This window comes from Passer domesticus, chromosome 17 (assembly GCF_036417665.1).
Source record: "Passer domesticus isolate bPasDom1 chromosome 17, bPasDom1.hap1, whole genome shotgun sequence".
Taxonomy (NCBI): Eukaryota; Metazoa; Chordata; class Aves; order Passeriformes; family Passeridae; genus Passer; species Passer domesticus.
In genome coordinates, this window is record NC_087490.1 from 5,778,308 (window position 1) to 5,796,242 (window position 17,935).

General features: G+C 43.7%; 1 protein-coding gene and 1 long non-coding RNA gene across 10 annotated transcripts in view; one reads left to right on the forward strand and one right to left on the reverse strand.

The window, feature by feature from the left end:
• Positions 1-17,935, forward strand: part of LOC135282515 (uncharacterized) — a 214,049-nt gene that overhangs the window by 125,939 nt on the left and 70,175 nt on the right. Inside the window, exon 5 of the long non-coding RNA XR_010348646.1 lies at positions 14,638-14,720. This is a non-coding gene — a long non-coding RNA (uncharacterized LOC135282515). The remainder of the gene's footprint in view (positions 1-14,637; positions 14,721-17,935) is intronic.
• Positions 1-17,935, reverse strand: part of HIC2 (HIC ZBTB transcriptional repressor 2) — a 71,279-nt gene that overhangs the window by 29,460 nt on the left and 23,884 nt on the right. For 2 of the 9 annotated variants that reach the window (XM_064392351.1, XM_064392346.1), the window contains exon 2: positions 1,882-1,951. The exons of 2 other annotated variants lie outside the window; for them this stretch is intronic. The gene's annotated coding sequence lies outside the window, so the exon portion shown is untranslated. Of the gene's footprint in view, positions 1-1,881; positions 1,952-11,275; positions 11,488-17,935 lie in introns of those variants that run through there. 5 more of the 9 variants (XM_064392344.1, XM_064392347.1, XM_064392343.1 and 2 more) reach the window with 5 other exon arrangements.

A 17,935-nucleotide genomic window follows, 5' to 3' on the forward strand; every position in this document is an offset into this window, starting at 1 on the left:
GGAATTGACAACTGATAATGTTATCACAGAAAATGCATTTAAGCTCAGTTCTGTTAATAAGGTCCTCTCCTAGTTGAAACTAAAGGATCTCTGTTCACCTGGTATCTTCCACGTTTATCCTGCCATTGCTCCAGAAGCAGAACTACTACTAGTGAGGAAAAGTCACCCATAGTAAAGGAATGGACTCTACTTCTAAGCCTCAGAAAAGGGACAATGGATGAATTGACTTTGCAATTTGAGAAGGGTACTCTTATCATCTAGGACATTTGCATGAAACAGCTTCTCCAGCTTTTGGGTTAATGAATAAAGGAATAAAATCTTTCAATATATGTTGTAAATAACCACAAAGATTTGCCATCTGAAAAAGCTATGCATGGCTCTCTTTCCATATCCACAAATAAAGATTTCTCAAGTGATCAGCTGGGAGAGCTGAAGTGGGCAGAGCTCAATGTGTAGCCAAATTGAATCATCAAGGAAAAATTTGGACAACACAATGTTGAAAGTCTTGGACACGGTTTGCAGTGGCTTCACTATGTTCAGTTTTTCCTTAAACAAATGTTTTTCTAGCAAGCTGGTAATTTTCCTATTGTATCAAATTCCTTGATACATACTTGGGAGAAAATGTAGTTGATCCATGAACATTTTCATGGCTTCTTTTAGCTGTGAAAAAAGTTCAAGTGAAGAGATAAAGAAACTTGCCTGAAGTAAAAATGGCAATTGCAGAGCTAAGGAGGGACTCTCATCCTCACTCCTCTATCTCCTTGCCATCCTGAAGCTACAGGAAAACACAGGCAAGAGGCCCTCTGCTGAAGGACAATGGTGGAGTGATCTGGCCTCAACCACCTGAGCTCAAGCTGCTGCTCCCAGTCAGTAGCAGAATCATCACATCCATCCCTTTTCAGAGCTGCCCAGCAGGCCCTGGGGAGAGCTACACCCCAGGATCTATCCAAGAGCTTAGGCAGAAAGTGGTATCCAAGGCACCTATCATGGTAACATCTAAATGCAAGTATCAGAACATTTTACAGACAAAAAGGACTTTCCCCCAGGCTGTTTAAAATTTGCATGTTCCTGTGTAGCACTGAAGACAGCAGCAATGGTGATTCATTAAGATAATGATTTAAGTAGGAGGCTTAAGAAAGTCGGGGTGGATTAACATCCAGAGGGCTGCAGTTGGAGCTTCTCCACTCCAGGCTGCCACCTTCCCTTTTAAGGGAATAGAGGAATTCCAAAAGTCAAGAGAACCATGAATTAACAGCAGCTATATCCCAACTACAATGTACTGAAGTACAAGAGCACCACCTCTGCTCAAGCCCATCCTCCTTAGCAAGGACAAGCACGAAATTTTATGCTGCAGGAAAACTTCCATGGCATTTAAAATTATCGGCAATTATAAATTACTGAATTTCCCTTACCTTGATTAGTTTGTTAGTGTAGGTTTTCCTCAAATGAAAGGGATTGTGTGAATTTCTTTGAAACCAATTTTCTATCCACCTTAAAAACAATACACATGTTCTTCCAACCAATTGTCTTTCCCCACTATTGAATAATCTGATGGGTTTGATAAATTGATTGCTCCCACATAATGATGTAAATATACACATTGGGAAAAAGCACACAAGTCCTTTCCACACCCCAACATTTAATCAAGTTGTGATCAGTTACAGGTTGAGACATGCATTCTGTCCGTAACGCCAGGCTAATGCTCAGACAGTAACAGGCAGCTCAGACTTCATCCCTGCTAAGACAGAGGCCTTCGTACTGTGATTTTCATATTTACTTTCAGTTGCCTTTTGGAGAGATGTACAGACAAGCAGTTAGGCTATTCTGCTGCTCACTTGGAATGGCTGCACTAGGGCATCCCGGTGTGTATTGCCCACTCACCGCTAGCTGTGCTTGGTCTGAACGTCTTCTAGGCACTCTATCCCATGCTGATTCAGAACAGAATAGCTTCCTGGAATGCAATTACAGAAACAGTGAGGGTTTGTCTTAAAAAGGGATTATTCCAGAACAGCTATTCCTTATTAACTATTCCAAATGGCCTCTTCATTAGGATGATGAAGTTAACTGAGAATAGCTCCTCCATTCAATTTGTAACTTACCTTGGTCTCAATCAATGACCCTGTTTAGATGAGCCCTTGGTGCAGCTTCACCAACAGAAACAGACTCACAGTTGCAATGAAAGTAGAGCTCCTGCATGAGCACATCTCAGCTGATTTTAAGTTGGGCAGATAACAGGTTCAGGAAATATGTTTAAAAAAATAGTTGTTTCAATTACAGATCTCATCGGTACTGTCTGTGACATTTTGTACTTTACAAGTCTTAGCATCTGCTTTGTTCAAACCTGGTTTATTCCTTAGATATACGGAGACCTTAACAGCAGGGAAATTTTGAGTTCTGGAACTTCTTTGTTTATTAAGTTCTTAGCTTGCAAGATTTCCCATCCAAAAGGGCTGAGAAAGTACCTGGCACATCTTCGATGCTTATTGAATACATTAAATAAATCAAACGCTTTATGATAAAATTCCACTCCCCCACACCAAACAGATGTAAGTGCAAGTCAAGGAGTCTTGAAAAATTACACTAAAATTGATTTTGCTCCAGTTTTCCCCAAAGGAAAAAATTTGAGTGTGGGTTGAGACAAAAATACGGAAAATTTAAGCTATCATGAACAACTGAAAAGAGAAATGGAGAAAAGACAGAAGCCAAAACTAAACTTCATATTCACCATGCATAATTTAGATTCTCTCCAGTGTTCTACATGAGAGGCATTCCTGGACTCACACATAAAGTGGGAGTCTTTTTTCTTGGGCTTACCATACTTCCCGAGAAAAATGCAAGATACCTTAATGCTGGTGTCTCCTGCCTACTCAGGGGAAATCACAAACCACAGAGATCCTGAGACGATGGAAAAGATAGGACTCAACACAGCTGAGGATGTCAGTACCAAAGGGATCCTGTGTCAAAAAATAGGTGATCCAGTCTGCCATAACTTGATCACAGTATCAATATTTCAGCCTTCTTTTACATACAGGCAATCTTAGTCCATGTATATATGGTACATGGGTGTAAATCAGCACAGTACATAGTATTTTATAAGCAGCTTTTATGGGTTCTTTTCCCCACAGGAAAGTTAAGAAAGATGTGATAGAAAGGGGTAAGAGCAAATATAAATATATGCAAATCAAACTGGGGTGGGGGGGAAAGCTGAAAGAAACTGAAACCTCTTCCAGTCTCTCCCTCCAATAAATTCCACACTCTCGTGGTCTCTGGCACCACTTCACAGTAACCCCAAAAGATATTCACCTGCTCCCACAGCACTACGAAAAAACCAGTGAGACATGAACAAAGAAGCTCCCACCTAGGATGACCAATGTAACCCCCTGAGAGCACAGTGCAAGGGGAAAACCTTACCATGAAAGCAGAAGAAAAACAAACACACACATGCACACACAGAGCTCCACTGCTGTGCACCATTAGCATCCTCCCCACTTTCTATACACATCCAGTATCAGGAGATTTATATTCAGGCCAAAAGCTCATGCTGGCAGGAGAGGAAAGTAGTTTGGAGAAGAGAGGAGAAGGGGAAAAAAAGCCTACAGTTTCTTGGCTTGTGATCAGCAGGCTGGATGCATTCTGTGGAACTAGGCCAAAGCATTGGTTATTATATTCAAGAGAACATCTGAATCCCAGCTCAAGGGAGCCGAGTCTGCGGCTCTCATTTATGCTGTATATCAATTGAATATCAAACCACATTTTCCGCCTTCTGAATAATAAAGCTTAATAGTTTGGGACTCCCATATGGTCTATTGTTAAAATATTTCCAAACACTGGCTGCTGTCTTATTTCTGAAGGAAAGATTTCTCTTTTTTCTTAAAGCTTTACTTGTTTAAAAGATGCTTGTAGCAAAAGCTAAATATATTAATCTTTTAAATATTTCCAGAGTTTGAACTAGGGCTAAAAAATGAGGGGATAAGGAAAAGAAAATACATTTTGAAACTAGCTTTTTTTCTTTTTAATGTCACATGCAAATGTTTGTTCCAGGCAGAAGCAGCTGGTGCCACCAGGCTCTGCTGTTTAGAACAGGGGGTGCAGAAGCTTTCAGAAGCCATGAGTTGCTCTAACAAAGGAGGGACCACACAGACTCAAGCCATTCACAAAAGGACCCAGGCCGATTATTTGACTATTACTTACAAGGAAGCTTGGCCAGTAACGTAGGCAATAAATACTGGAGAAACCTGTTCTGTGCATAACCCAGGTTTGTCTTTTCACAAGTCCTGCTCTCTAATTAGCTACTCATTCCTCGAGGGCACTGCTGATGGATGGAGTGTATCAATTTGGTTTATTTTTAAAAGTCAAGAAACTTGCTAAATAATAAATACTTTGCAGTGTTAAGAACAGTCACTAGTGCTTCTTCCTACTCCCACCAGAGAAGAGTATTCCTGTGCTTTCTACTTTGCAGAAAAAGACTCAGTGGCAGAGGGTCTGTAACTCACAAGGGCTGCAGTGCCCTGCTCAGAGCCAGGATGAGAACTCAGAAGTGCTCAGCTTTTGATCCTGCATTCACCCCTGCTCCATCTGCAAGCAGAAGTGAAACCCTGCAGCACTGCCTGGCCGTGCACTGCTGTGACCCCCAGCTCCACCTCACCCAGCCCCGACCTCTCCAAGGAGCTCCTCCCGTGCTCTGGGACAGGAGCTCTCGGAGTGGCACCTTCCCACACACCTGCTGGACACCTGGCCAAGCACAGGGTGCTGAGCCAGGCACGACCAGCAGTGTAATAGCACAGAAACAGAGCTGTTCTACAGCCCAGGGAGCCAAGAAGAAACTTCTGCTCTCTCCTCCTTATCTTTTGTTCTAGCCCTCATTGCTGTTTCTCATTCCTGTCTCCTACTTCCCTCCTTCTGCCCGTGTGTTCCCCTCCCCTCCATGGCCTATCTGCCCCTCCATCACCTGCTCTGCTCCGCTGTGCAGGGCTTCAGAATCACTTGTCCCAACCCTGAAACTGGTTGGTCTTACCCACCAGCTGCCTCCTCCCCAGAAAGGAAGAAATTCCAGTATTTCAACATTTGCTCTCATCCCAATTCGGGCAGAAAAACTGAAATTAGAGACTATGTAGAATGGAAGTTCACAAGTTTAAAAAGAAAAAAAAAAACCAACAAAAAAAAGGAAACGTATTTGTGAACACCAGTGCATGTTGTGTCATTTGAAATGGAATATTTTACATTACTGAAACCAAAGTTAGTTCATTTTGGTTTGGTGACCTGACCTGAGAAATTTTGTTCTGAGTCAGTGCAATGTTGAGCTGCTCTTCTTCCCACAGTGCTGCACTGCCCCAGCCACTGCAGCTTGGCAGCCTGGTAACCCTGGCCCCACTTCTGGGTGAGAGTCCCGTGAGGGAAGGCAGCTCCCAAAGCACACTCTGAGGCCTCCTGTGGCACAGCATGGCCCCTGGGACACCTGTGCTGCCACATGGCAAGGCCAGGGCCCTTGGAGCCCTGCAGAGTAGGTACCTCAGTCAGCAGCTCTCTGAGCAGTTAAGGATGACCTGGAATCCCATGCAATGGTTTGAACCAATCCCAAGTGAAGCCTTTTAGATCAGTTAGAGAAAAGCAAAACAAAGAGGTATTCCCATTCAGGCAGCTTAGACCGATCAGTGTAACATTTCTGGTAAAAGCTAGTTTATTACTTTTACAGCTGATCAGAAATCTAGCACTGTGCTTTTCTAGGAGAAAAACAATGTTTCCATTTTAAAGAAACTATGTTCCCTGAAAAAGCCACTCCAAGGAAAATTCAGATCAGTCTCCTACTGACCACAGCAGCATTCTTACAAACTGGCATAAAAATAATACCATGAACAAATCTCACTCCTGCAGAAACTTCCTCAGCAGGGAACTTAAATTATAGCAATATCAGCACCCTTCTGCCTCCTGCACAGCTCCTGGCATGACCTAAGGACTGTAGGATTTAGCTCATCAGCTGAGTTTAACGACTAGTTTGGAGTCTGACAAGTATTGAACCAGAGGCTTTGCAACAGATGTCTGACCAGTCAATACCTTGCAGCTTCAAGCCAAGGCACGGGCACAGCTTTTATGAGCAGTTGGTAGAAACAACTGCTGGTAGAGCTGCTGAAGGCTCCGACTTCTGCCCCAAACATTGGGGTGCCACCAACTCATGCTCAGCAAACAGTTCTTAAAACAAGTGGAGAGGACTCAGAGGGAAGATGCATTCACAGAAAGCTATTTTAGTAGTTTTGCTGCAGACTGTATGATGCAGCTCTTGTATTGTGTGTTCTTCCCCCGGGTCTGTACATCTGAGAGAAGGCAGAGTGTGTGTCTGTATGGATGGATTTGATTTGCTCTTCAAAAAAAAGAAAAGGAGAGACACTTAGCCTGTAGTTTCAGTGCTGGAAACTGCAATAAACCTCTCTTTTTAAACCCCATAACCTTGTGACTGTTTTATAGTTATAAGGAATCATAACCAGAGAAAGATTTAGCCTAACAGTGATCTGCCCTCAAAGACATTAATCTGTCACATCTAATAGAAGGGGAATAAGGAGACGAACCTTTCCTCTAAGTAATTCAAACAGATGGTGTATGGCTATGGTGGGAACTCACTGTAAGCTGCCCCTGTAACAAGGGTAAATTTGGCAATGCTGCACACCCAAAGATGCTATTTACGAGTCAGTGTGAGAAATATCTCTGCACAATTTCCTTGTGTTTTAAAACCTGAATTTTCTACAACCGTATCTCACCGCTTTTGTGGTTGACACATTCAACCAGCTTTCCACCCACTTTTTCACCCCCTTTTTGCCAGCAAGATTGAGTCTCTCTTGTTTGCAATTTTTAATTCTTCTCAAAGTAATTTTTTACTTTTGAGGGATCAGCAGAAGAAAATTAAGTGCTTCATGCCAACATGTTAAAGCAGTTTTCTACCAGTATTTCAAATAAAATTTTCTTTGTCTGGGTTTATAGTAGATTCTTTCTTACCCTACAACGCATACCAATGTTTTCAGTTTAGTTTCTCTTTCCTTCCTTCTTCATACCCTCTATAGAAAATAAAAGGTTATTTTCTCTCCTTCTCTCTTCCCCCACCCCTAACCTCAACCTCCAATTTCTCTTTTCTAGTTTTGTCATACAACTTCTCTTCCCTCAGAAGCACAAAGTTGCTTCTCCAGACTCACAGCAAGAAGCATTACTTGATCACCTTGCTCTGGGTTCCTGCCTCTCCTCTAGAGGAGCAACAATTGGCTCCTGGGACACTTTGCTCTGTTTCCTCTCTTGGAAGACAGCCAAGGCTTACTCAACTCTCTCTTCCTCAGGTCTGCCACTCAGCCCACTAACCTATCCCTATTTTCCACCCACACTGAACAAGACATAAGGTTTCCAAACTTGTCTGGAGAGCTTAGTCCCAAATTCAGCTCATTGTCCTATGAGAGACCAGACATGAAACCAATTCCAGTGCTTAAGAGTTCCCATGATATCTCAAAGCAGGTGAAGACCACTATTGTCAGATTCCTAGCATGCAACAAGGCTGATAGGGAGCACTGAAATATATGGGGTAGCAAGAGACCAAATCCACTGGCAGTGGCAGTCCAGGGGAGTATACTGAATTTAAGGAGCAATAAACTGAGACATTGGTTTTCCAGACTGGTCAGGGAAGGATTGGTCTTAGAGGACGTGAGGGTAATCCCCAGATTACCCTTCCCCACGCTCACGGGGAGCAAATGTCACCTTGCATGGTGAAGCATGCCAGCTCGGAAGCATGCTCTATGTTTCATGTTAATGAGTACTTGTGTGGAGCCCATCTTCCTTCCCCTCCCTAATTTTTATATAATTAAGGATCAGAATGAGCATTTTGTTTCAGTCTACAACAGTGACAGACAACAGCACTGTAGAATAATAGCAAGGGAGAGAATTAAGTAAAAAAATGCAGGTGGTAGACACTGTTTTGGCCACTCCGTGAAATGAAGGCTTGAGTGCACATTTTTGCCTGATTGCATAGCTGTTTCTGCTGCCCATCTAATCTGCTTAGAAAACTGGTTTTGAAGGATATGGTTCAGACATACCACTCGCATGGGGAGGGGGGAATGATGAGGGGAGAAAAAAAAAGTGCTGCAGCTGCAAAAGATAAAATAGAGACAACTAATTTTCTCAGAGCTTGCAACACAACCTCTCCCCCTCCTCCACATGCAGTCACTGCACTGGCAGGATAAGCTGGAGATTCTCCAGCGTAAGCAAAGAAGGCACAATAAGGTGTGCAGGCCCTTCTCCACCCCGCTCCCCGCAGGCCCGGGGGTACCACAGAGCGCGGAGGCTGGCAGCCCCGCTGGCAGGGAGGGGGACATTCCTCCGCCCGCTCCTTTCCACTGCGTGCCCATTTCTCAGAGGGGACGTGAGAAACACACAGTCCTGGATGTTATGCTGAGACAATAATGAGCGTAAGAGAGCTGCAGACTCCTGCTGTACCAATTGGTGGCTGGGTTCTGAACTCTCATTGTGTGATCCGATTTCTCCTGTCATTCAAGCCATTTTGCAAACTCCAAGCATACGTTCATTTAAGCCATGTGTCCTGAAAGCTAAACAGCTGAAGGGGATAGGGAGAGAGGGGTAGGGAGAGAGTAGAGCCACTGGATTTCTGGTGACAGTGTCTAAAATACACATTTGCACAAGGAAGTCTCACTTTAGATCGTCACTTAGCAAAACAACTACAGCTGCTGACAGGCAAGAGGTACAGTTTCAAGTGACCATCAGACATAAAATAGGCCAAATAAATTACTGCAGTCTAAAGGGAGTGGGTGTGTGTGCTCTCACAAATGTAACAGAGATAACAAATGGATTACTACTGGGTGACCCAATGTCAAGATTAGCAGCCCCAGTTCTCATTTCAGTTACACGTAGCAATGACATTACCCAAGATCTAGCAGAAGCGAAACTGAAATCAGAGTCCAACCCAGGATGTCAGGGAGGCAGCTGCTTTAGTTTTTTAATGCCTAGAATTTCAACCCAGTTTGCTTTGTTTCAAGAGCCTAAACTGCCTCTGGCAGAAGGGGCAGCAGCCTTTGCCAGCTGCCACGTGATCTTCAAGGATGTTTTCTAAATGGAATTTATTATTTTTTTTGACATGGGGTTGGGGGAGAGGAAGTAGGGGTTGTTAGTGATAGAGGTAGACAGCAAGAGAAGTATTTTGGCATTTTTGTCCCTTTCCTCAAAGGTATTTTGTCCCTTTACATCCATTCTGTGCCCATACATAGAGTTACCCTCTCCTCTGCACTCTCCTACACATACACCCATGTTTTCTTTAAAAGAATCAAGAAGGCCAGTTCTGGCCTTTGTGGTATCTTTGAGGAGACATTGTGTGAGTGGTTACTCCATCACTGAAGTAAAATACAAGGGGTTTTTACATATATACAAATAATTTTAAGCTTTCCAAATATTAATTGCTTATGGAAATTAAACATCTGCTAACAATAAACTCCCCAAACAAAAGAGAAGATAGTTTCAGTCTGACTGAAATGCTTTCCCTTGCTAATTGCTAAGAATACAATTTTCTTGTCTTTTACAATAGCAATTTCATTAGTTCTCCAATTATCCCAATATTTCAGTCCTTTTTCTTTCACAACAGAATGAAAAAGGTCTGATTCCCATCTCCAACGCAACTTTCAGAGTCCTGCAAAACCAAGTGAGAAACTGGCAATTACTAGGAGCCACAGAAAGCCCTGAGGGCAGAGACTGACTACGTGGGTTGCAGAGTCCACCTGCACACCTTTTCTTACCACATCACCCTCAGCCCCCTCCGAGCCTGCTGAGTTTTCACAAGTATCGTACTACAGACTACACCCCACTGTGGCAACTGGGTGCTGGAAGTGCAAAGAGGAGCTGAAATGCTGATAACCCACGCGAATGCTTAGAATAGCAGATGCCAGGGGGAGAGAAGGGGGCCACCAGCTGAATTTGCATCACACAAGGAAATAAGTCAGTTGGGCAAAAGCCCCATATGTCTGCTTGGGAATGCAGAGCTAAAAGGGCTTTCACTGCTTGGAGAACTGCAGATCTCCTCCAGCTTCTCATCTCACCCTCTGCAACTTGGTGCAGAAGCACACAGAAAAGATTTCAAAACCTCACAGTACTTTTTACTATACAAGACAAGCAACTAGTCCTTTGCATGAATATGTTTTCTGCATTTAAGAATCAAAAAGCACTCAGCTACAGTACTTGCCCTCTATCCACTTAAGGGATGAAAGACCCAGCCTAGTTTGCTCGAGGTCAAATAGCAAGTTCAGCAGCAAGAGATGACAAGGGCTCAGGTACATCCAAATCCCATTCAAGTGTTGTACCCCTTAGACTGAAGGGATGTTAAACACCCTCATGGCGTCAAGAATGACTAATGTCCTCCCAGGTCAGCTTGTGATGCAGAACTGGGAACTCACACATCTCCTTCCTCTTGCCTCCCACTCCAGTATTGTTGCAAAGCCCACGTGATGAGATTTTCCTAATCAGCAATTAAATAGTTAATGCTTCCATTACAGCAGATGGAACAGGAGTTGCTGCAGGGAAGGTATGCAGAGGGAAGGAGGAGAAAAGACACAGCAAGGAGGAAAAAACAGAGAAACAATCCTAAAGGAAAAGCAGTTTTCCCACTAAAAGGAGTGATTAGTTGACTAGACAACATAACCCTTAAGACTTTGTCTAGACTAGGATAAAATGCTATATTGTTGAAGGTGTTTGAGAGGTATAGTGTAGCTAAGGCTTGTGGCATTTGAGGATGTGGTAGCCAAGGAAGAGACTAATTAGGACATGTTCACTAACATGTCTTAATGTTCCATGTTTAAATCCTTGCCCAAGAACTCAAGGCTATGCAAAGCAAAGCTCTCATGCTCTTCTAATGATTGTAAAAGCAAAGCTATGACACAGTGCAAAAAAATCAGAATGGTGAGGAATTGCTGTAGTCTCACATCCCTCATTTTTTTATGCTCATTGAATGCCTAGGAGTATTTGCATCTTAAAATATTCACCAGCATTTTACCAGACAACCTACTATGACATTTTTCCTCTAAAAATCTAATCAGAGGCATAAATGCCAATAGTAAAAGAGACCACAGGCTAACAGCCTACACTCCTACAAAACTTATCCTTTTGCTCCAGTGTTTGCAAAGGCAGATTTTGGAAGGAGGGTGTGAGAGAAAAAGAAGACAGGACTATGAAGATTGTGCCCAAGGCTTCAGCAAAACCATCATTTTGATAATCCATTACCAGGTTTGTAATTAAAATCAAACCCCACCTCACTAGGACAGCCAGATGGATCCACAGAGACCTTGTTCTGAGACTTGTTGCACTAAATACTAGGAGAATCTCAAACGCTGTAGCTTCTTCTTAACCCTTCCAGCAGTATTTCAGGAACCACCTGTCAGTGTGAAAAACTGATCGCTTTTCTCCCAGCTTGTTGCAGGCTCTAGGTGTGCCCCTAACCAAATAGGCTTACCACTTAAAAGCTTAATTACACCTGTGGCTTAAACCTTATCCCAGACAGCACTCGGGAGCATTTGGATTTGGGTGTTTCAGGTGTGAGACTGGGGCCTGCATTCACAAACAGAGCTAGGCAAGTCAGAGTAGGAGCCCCTGGTAAAAGTGAGCAATACACTGGGGAGCAGGGAATAAAGATGTGCTTTTTCCATTTTGATCACATTTAACTATATTTACATTTCCACAGTTGGGCTTGAGTAATGTCCACCTCCTTGTTTGTGACTGAGGGCAGGTATTAGAGTCTCAGATTTCTTTTCCACAACAAAAAGATCAAAGTTTGAGCCACTTGTGCAACTTAGGTGTTTACAGTGAACTGGCCTAATTGCATGGCAAGCCCTTCCTCCCGTTATCAGTCTCACACTGAGCCGAGCTCCTTCATTCCAAAAGCACCAGGGAGGACTGAGAGGAAAGGGCCCATGTCTGGTGTGGATTATAACCCACCATCCCTTCTATCTGCTCTAACATGGGAACTAAAGTACAGCGTGCAAGGGAAAGGTTTAACATATTCAAGTAAATATTCACTTGGGATGTGGTCCGCAGGGCTGACAAAGCATTTCCAGGTTGTATTTTTAAAGAAGCTTTCTAAAAGGCAAGCAAGTACTGTGTGAAGAACCAGAATAAAAGAGAAGGCTCCCTTCACTGCTCTTCTCAGTATTGCCTAGGTAATACAGGATTATGGTGCATCTTATTGTCAAAGCAAACCTGTGCTGCCTTGTCCAAAGTTACTGGCAAAAGATAAACAAGTACAGCACAGCAGAATTCCATGCAGACAAGCTTCCACATTCCTAATCTCGTTTTGTCTCATGCAAAGGACACACAAACTTTCTTGGTCTTCATTTTATAAGCTATGAAATGGAGCTAAATTTTAGGGGTTTGTGAAATGGTTTTTAATTAATAATTGCAAAGCACACATCCTCAGATGAAAGGTATCATATAAATATTAATGAGCTCAGACTACTGGCAGTATGCATGTCTCTTAGGAATCATAAGCACCATGGATGGATCAAAGAGGACATGTAGCTCTAAGAGACAGAGTGGTGGGAGTTGTCTCTGTCTTTAACTGTATTTTAAAGTAGATCCTCAAGACTGTTGTGGATATGCCCTATCAAGTTACAGCAGCTTTCAATTAAAATGACATTTTATCCTTAGGCAAAATTCCATCGTGCACCTTTTAATATTAGCAGGGCACATTTTCACTCATGTAGATATTTCTTCTACATACATGCATTTCTAGATCTTTGTAAATAGGGGTCAAACCAACTGGGATATAGGGATTTTACCTTCATTTTCATCAAAATGAAGGTAAAATCATTTAGTTACATTGCTGAAAAACTTCCAGCTCCACTGCAGTGCCGTGACAAGAAGTAGGATGAGGATGTGGCAGTTGTTTGCTTCGCGGGGCTGGCAGCCCTTCAGACACGGAGCTGTCCTTTGAATGAACGTGGCACGAAATGCCGCATGGCGAAGGCTTCTGCTGCCCTGAGCAGGGGCAGCAGAGGCCGCGGCTGGGGCACGGCGGGGAGCGGTGCGAGCCCCCGGGGGCCGTGCGCGGGCACGTCGGGGCAGCACAAAGCGCGGCCGAGCGGCCTGCGGAGCGCGGCGGGAGGAGGCCCGCGGCCGCCTCAGGAATGCGGGGTGGCCGCGGGCCTCGGCAGCGTTTTCCAAAGAGGTGCCTGGGTTTGTTTCTCTTAGGGTCCAGCAGGCCTGTGCTTTTTTGTTGTTGGCGGTGGTGGTGGGGAATGAGGGAGAGTTGTGCCTTGTTGGGGTTTTTAAAAATACATCAGAAGGCAACAGGGAGCAAAGATATTTCTTTGCCTGAGGAAAATTCAGTTTTATCAGCTGCCTTGCTACCTTTCTCTGCTGTAAGACACCATGGACAGCTTTCTGCCCGCTCCTGTGCAGCCAGGCTCCTAGGGGCTTTGTGAGGCTGACACGTGGCCAGCCAGGGGCTCACAGCAGCCTGGGGCTGCATTTCATTCCCCACACCAGCCGCCCTCTGTCCTGCCACCTCAGGCACCTCTCCACACGCCCTGCTCTCTGCACTTGCTGCTAAGGCACTGCTGTAGCTGCCTCTGGTTTTGTCTGCACTGGAGCAACTGGGACTGATTGCTTCGTGCTGGTATTAAGAACAAAAAATGGATGGTGTAGGCACACTCAGTGCTTGTAATTGTGTCCCTGAGCTGCACAGAAGGAGCACAGCAAAGAGATGGCATTAAGAGGTCTTACCATTTCTCTGGCAAAAGAGATTGAAATTTGGAAGATGCTCAGAATAAATAACACCTTGATAGTTCAGAAAAAAATTCCCCAGAAATTAATTTCCTCTTGTGTTGCCAGTAGAAGATGGGGTGTTCACAACCCAGTGAGTGGTGTCCAAAACAATGATCTAATAATAACTTGGATCTACTTGCTGTGCTCAGTGCTAAAAGACATGATAGAAAATGTAACTGTGTTTTGATACCAAATAACATAAATCTGGACACCATGCCAACAATTTTTAGACAAGGAACCATGAACCCTACCCAGAAAGATTGGGAGGTTAATTTCTTCCCTGGCCACACCAGGGAAGTTTACACCTCTGTATGAATAATGTTTTCATAGCAAACCCATGCATCAGTCCTAGCAAATACCTCTCTGTAAACTCTAGCCCAAAAGAATCACTTTGGAAAAGGTCATACCACCTCCTGTTCCCAGAATTAAGTTAATTAGCACTTGTCCCTCTCTGTATAAGGTCAGGGATCCTCCCACAAAGAAGGTACACAACCAGATTGTTAAAAGATGTACATATGTCCTCTTAAGCAAACAGGTTTCTCTGTGGGATCACTAAGATTCCCTCTGGACATCCCTATAGAATGCCCAGTTGGAAGGGAAGCAGGCTGGGAGATCAGTGTAACCAGTGCTTTGCTAGGTACAAGGAGCACAGTGCCAAGAGGAGCTCTGATATTTCAGTACTAGGTAGTGATCTCTCTCCATCTGGATGATTTTTATTAGGTTCAACATCAGCCTTCATGTAGAATGAAGTATCTGAACTATGGGAATGTTTTCTCATTGAAGTTGAAAGATTTGCAATGCATTTTCCTCTACAACACACTTTATTCTTATTTCTTCTTACTCTATCTCCAGGTATTTGTGATATATATATTATGGAAGTATTTCACTTCCCCTCCATGTGACCACCTACATGCTTCGATAGAAAGCAAATCCAGGTAAGACCTGCTATCAGTTATATCTGGGTGAAACTGAAGTTTGATCAGCAATGAAGGTCAACACCCTGTTCTGTATTTTCTGTCCACAAAAATGTTACACAGTGCACTTATTGAAAGAGGTTTAAAAATAGCCTAGCCCACACAGTTCTTGGGCACAGAAATTTTGTCAAAGGTTGCCGGCCACAGAACTCAACTGCTGATTTACAGGCGTAGTTTAGGAACAGAAACCCTGACCTAAGTGTTTAATTACCAACATTCCCATTCCGATCTAACACAGCACAAACCGTGCAGGATGCTAAACTGCCCTTTCTGTCAGCCAGCCATGGCTGCTTGCTCTGAGCACAGCCTCGAACCTGCTAAGCAAGAAAGGATTACAGCAAGGACAACAGGCTCCAGTTCCCCAGAGAGAGCACTCCTTTGCAGGCCCATAAAAAAGGGTTCAGAGACTATTTGTGTCAACTCCCTAAACCACAGACCACAAGTAGCCCTCCCTCTGAAGCACTTGCATGCTGCTCCTTGCAAAGCTGGAGTGAGATATGTTGGCATTCAGATCACCGCCTCTGGGGCCCACCCATCCCTCTCGGTCTCCTTCCATCCCTTATCACAGACTTGCAGACCCTCTCCCCGGGCAGCAGCAGAAACTGGGGTGTATTTGCCTGCAGGTCTGGCACTCTTCTGTTTCACCATCTCCCTGTTCTTCTGACCCAGGGTGCAGCATGCCCACCCCGCTGGGTCCTCTGATACCAAGAGGGACAAAACACGTAGAGAATCACGAGTGAGAAATGTGAAACTGGCAACTCTGGCATTTGAAACAAAAGGGGATTTAGGATGCACTTGGCATTTCAGCTTTAAAGTTTAAGATAAACAAGGCAAAACTGAACTGTAGAAAAGGAATGGCTTATGGGCAGCTCAGACTTGTCCTAGACTTTCAAGCCAGTCATTTCCCATAAATACTCATAATTTCAAACATAAGAAAGGGGGAGAGGAGACAAAACAAACTGAGTCAACTGCTTACTGCCTTTCTGATTCAGACACCTCAGCAGATATAGGACAGAAATTATTCTAGGAAAAAGTTCCTTTTTATGTATCTGGGACAGCCCCCAAAATTTTTACCAGAGGGGAAGAAGAGGACAAGAACTAAACTGCAAACCTGTCCGCACCCTAGCAGGAATTCACCCATTTTTCACCTCCCACAGGTATCATTAGCATGCTACTGAGAGCAGAAAAAAAGCAGCTAAGATCAAACACAAGCTAGTAACAAAGCTCTTCCTCTTGTCATCCTGCGATGGGCCAGAATTTCTGGCTGCAGCTTGTCTTTCCCTGAAAGGCTGGGCTAGTTCAGAGTCCCTTTTAAAAGAAGTGCCACACTATGAACGTGCTACAGCTGTGACACAGAAAGTGCAGAAGGCAGGAAGTCTGACGTTCACACCAACCTCAGCCCCTTCACTCACACCTCTTTTCAAATAGCTTTAGCACATGGAGCCCACATTTTCACGTTCTCAGAACTAGCTTTATCTATCACACTGCGAGTTTAAAAGAATTTTTTTAAAAAGTCTCTTTTTTCACACTCAAAGACTCACTCAGCTGGGAGCAACTATTAAATTATTTCTGTAAACTGTTCTCCTCTCTGATTTTTGCAATAAGTTGCCACATTCCCTTTTAAAATAGTATATATAATGTTTAAAAAATAAAATACAGATTGAAACACCATACCAACTGTTGTCACAGTCCAAAAATGTCTGGATTTTCAAACTTAAGTCCACCACTGTGTAAAAAGGCCACACACATGTAAGTGTCAATCAGGCTCAGTGGCAAAACAGAAGGGACCCAGGCTGAGCCTGCAGAATGGCACAAACTTTCCTGGACAGAAAAAGAGTGCCAGTTCTCACCCATCTGGAATAATCTCTGCATTTTTCAATGCAGACCTTTGGAATTTGACCTTAAGAAGCCAGGTGCTTGATTCCTGCATCTCCTGCTTTGCTGTATTCTGTGACAGAACAGGAGGAGAGAGAAATAAGTAAAGTGTATTATTTTCAAGGCTACACCTTAATTACACCTAATATTACCATAGTGACTGTTTTTTCAGGCACCTCAAGTGGCCTGTTCTGTGCCCAAAAATTCTGTAGCTGATCCTGTGCATTTTTATCAGAAACACTATCTCCATTCCCCTCCTCTCAGCATCAGGATTAAAATAAAGTCACATTCAAAGTATTTGTGGGAAATGGCAAACAAATGGGTAGTAAAGCCTGGAGGCTGCTTGGCAGCAGAAATCAGCTATGGTAAGTAACTCAGTGAGGGCAACAAAACCCAGCGTTGTCCAGCACTTGGACACTCAGCAAAAGACTGATGAGAGAGGGGAAAGGGCCAACCCCACATGACACTGCCAGGTCTCAAGTACTATTTTGAATCAGGTAAACTAATATCTCCTGTACCTGTTCCAAACCACAGAGTAATACATGGTCTCTGTCTGCAAAGTCTGCTGGCTGCCCCCTTTGGACGCAGCATCTATCTTGGTGAAGATCTTGTATTTTCTCTTGGTCTCTGGAAAAGGATCCCAAACAAGTGGCAGGGACACAGGGGTTTGGAAGCCTTTGCATGTTTATCTTTACTGATAAGGCTGCAATCCTTGCTGCAAGCACATCTGCCTGTGTCTGCAGCAAAGCCTTATTCCAGTGGATGCCTGCCTTGAAACAGGCTTCCTTGGGACTGGGCAATGCCTTTAACCCCTTAATGCCCCATCTAAAGAAGCCTTAGTGTAGATTTCTTTTTCTTGCTTGACGATGCATCATGTTTTCATCCAACTTAAAAAACAAGCAGGTAAGTCAGACCTGCTTTGAGACAGCAGTAGTGCAGATTACATAGATTATATACCTCCACAGATAACATCAGAGCAATTTACCCTCAGAGAGTTTCATCTCCCCAAACCTCCTCTGGTTCTGTGCAGATCAAAAGAATTGTCCATTCAAAATAAAAGGATGCAGCTATCCAAACTGTGGGTGGAACACATAAAAATTCATTAAGAGGACTTCTTGAAATTATTTTGTCAAATTGATTGGAGACCTTCGGCCAGAGCTGTTTGGATTCTTAGAACTGGAGAATCAGCTATGATTCCCAGCCATCTGATCTTTTTCTAACAGGTTAACTAACCTTGTTGATGCAGCTTTGTTAATGAAATCTCAGATCACTCACTAACACAAAGTCGCTAGGGATCTCCC